The sequence below is a fragment of the Triticum aestivum genome, chromosome 1B (assembly GCF_018294505.1).
Source record: "Triticum aestivum cultivar Chinese Spring chromosome 1B, IWGSC CS RefSeq v2.1, whole genome shotgun sequence".
NCBI lineage: Eukaryota > Viridiplantae > Streptophyta > Magnoliopsida > Poales > Poaceae > Triticum > Triticum aestivum.
The window spans coordinates 663,204,731-663,207,878 of NC_057795.1; positions in this window are offsets into that span (position 1 = coordinate 663,204,731).

The window sequence follows — 3,148 nt, forward strand, 5'->3', positions numbered from 1 at the left end:
AGGATCATAACTTGGACCACGTTGACGAGCTTGATTTTCTTGCTTATCATATTTTGGATGCATGTCTGAAGTCCGGCCAGTTCTTCCGCTGAGCCCCAGGCTATGCCCTTCTCTTGCCAGGAGGTGAGCCTCATGGGGACGCCGGATCGGAATTCGGGAGTCGCCGCCCAGTTGGCGTTGTGCGGCTCGGTGATGTAGAACCACCCCAATTGCCACCCCTTCACAGTCTCCACAAAGGAGCCTTCGAGCCAGGTGACATTGGGCATCTTGCCCACCATGGTGCCTCCGCACTCCGCTTGTTGGCCGCTCATCACCTTTGGCTTCATGTTGAAGGTCTTCAGCCATAGGCCGAAGTGGGGTGTGATGCGGAGGAAGGCCTCGCACACGATGATAAACGCCGAGATGTTGAGGATGGAGTTGGGGGCCACATCATGGAAGTCCATCTCGTAGTAGAACATTAGTCCGCGGACGAATGGGTGGAGGGGGAATCCTAGCCCGCGGACGAAGTGGGAGAGGAATACTACCCTTTCCTGGGGTTTCGGGTAGGGATGATCTGCCCTTCGGCTGGAAGCCGATGCGCGATGTCCGTGGACAAGTATCCGGCCTCCCGAAGCTTTTCTTGATGTCCTCCTTCGTAACGGAGGAGGCCATCCACTTGCCTCCCGCTTTAGACATGTTCAGAATGTTTTTGCGGAGAAGGTGAAAGCTTGGGCGTTGGAGCTCAAGAATGGACGAGCAGAGGAAGAAGAAGGCGTGGGTGAAAAAAGGGGAATCCTTGTCTCCTTATAAAGGCAGCAGGGATCATGCGCCTCCCCACTTGCCCTAGAAACTCGCTTATTCCCCAAGCATCATGCTAATGGCGCGGTTGGGTTACCCATGCCCGTATTGATGAGGATCCTGTGATAAGGGGACATGATATCTGCTTCGACAAGACGTGCCAATAAAACCGCCTCGCAAGATGTGTAGTAGAAGGTTGAGAAAACAGTTCGAATAATGACTGGGCCACGGCGTGATGTCATGCTATGGAAAAGTTGTCAGCAGATTAGACTCGTGGAATATTGTACTCTCTACGGTGGTATGTGGAATTTGTTTTGCAGAGCCGGCCACAATTCTTGTGTTCAAGATCTACTTTGGAGTATTCGGAGAAGGAGCCCGCCTTGCAATGCCGAAGACAATCTGCGTGCCAAACTCATCGTCATTGAAGCCTGGTTCAGGGGCTACTGAGGGAGTCCTGGATTAGGGGGTCCTCGGACAGACGGACTATATGCTTATGCCGGACTGTTGGACTACGAAGATACAAGATTGAAGACTTCGTCCTGTGTCCTGGTGGGACTCTCCTTTGCGTGGAAGGCAAGCTTGGCAATTCGGATATGTAGATTCCCTTCTCTGTAACCGACTCTGTGTAACCCTAGCCCCCTCCGGTGTCTATATAAACCGGGGTTTTAGTTCGTAGGACAACAACAACCATAATCATAGGCTAGCTTCTAGGGTTTAGCCTCTACGATCTCGTGGTAGATCAACTCTTGTAATACTCATATCATCAAGATCAATCAAGCAGGAAGTAGGGTATTACCTCCATAGAGAGGGCCCGAACCTGGGTAAACATCGTGTCCCCTGCCTCCTGTTACCATTAGCATTAGACGCACAGTTCGAGACCCCCTACCCGAGATCCGCCGGTTTTCACACCGACAACCGCTGCACCCTGGGATGCCGTCCCGAATGACACGTCGAGCTTCGTCGCCCTGCCTGGCGACTCCACCGTGCTACCTAGGGGTGTCGAGCTCCTGCACCGCCGCGTCCCATGCATCCTCCTACCTATGGCCGTGAGACACTGTATCTCTTCATTTCCAGTTGCATCTCCCTCGTCCGCCAGCTACCGAGCACGCCACCTGCGCCACCGCTTCTATAGTTACAGCTATCAGCTGCATGATCGCGCTGGCATCCCCCCTGCCTCTTTATCTAGTCGAGCTCCTCTACTAGATGCCTACGACAAGCCGCACCGTCCCTTCCACCACCAACAACACCGACCACCTGCTACTACTCGGTGCCCTAGCCTCTACTCTGGCAAGCACCACGACACTGTCACCTCCACCTCGGTTGTGGCTATGCAAGGGGCGGCGATGCTGCCCCGACCTCCACCAGCACACCACAGATGCGCCACTACCACTGCTCCTTGTCGTAGTTGCCGCACCGAACACCACCTTGGACCGCCACCTTTGGATCGCCAAGTACCGCCTCAACAAGCATGATTGTAGTTTTCCCATTTTGATAATGTGTTGGTTTGCTTTGAGACATATAGTTACAATCTTATTAAATTGTTAAAATGCTTCATAAAATTTACTTTAGTCCCATCCAATTGATAAAATAAGACAACATGCTTGCTTTTATACAAACCTTGTTGGATCCCGCACAAGGGCACATCAAGCTTTAAGTATTAGTTTCTGAAACTTATGGTTTTGTCAATCGCAGCTCTGAAACTCATGATTTTGTCGGTCGCTCGTACCAGGTTTCAGAGGTGAAACTTAAAACTTACGTTTTTTTCAGTTGCAGGTTCTAAAAGCTCCGATTTTGTCAGTTGCTCATACCAAGTTTCAGAAGTTTAAGCTTAACCAAATTTTAAATAGTCATCACAAAATAGTCAATATGGATCTCATTTCAAATCCCTCATCACCAGAAACATGAATATGAAAACACAACTTGATTTGGACTTTTGGTTAGAAGATATGAAAGATTGAAAGTCGAAAGCCAAAAGAAAAAGGGGGCTGCATGTCTCTACACATGGGTGCTACAAATTCACACCCAACATGATTCAACGATCCTATGTGTAGCACTCGACATGCACATAGTATGGCAATTCCTATTCCTTGCGTAGGGTGTGGAGTAGTGTTTTCACGGGCAACTTCACCAATGCTCATGGGTCAGCCCAATTTAGGGAACCAGTTTCCCTTTTTATCAAAAATAAAAAATCTGGTTTGTGCCTTTTTGCCTTGTACTCCTTCTGTCCGAAAATACTTATCATCAAAATGGATAAAAGGTGATGTATCTCAAATTAAAATACGCCTAGATACATCCTCTTTTATCCATTTTGATGACAAGTATTTCCGGACGGATGGAGTACTTTAAACTGTCTATTCAGTGTTTTTTTTCC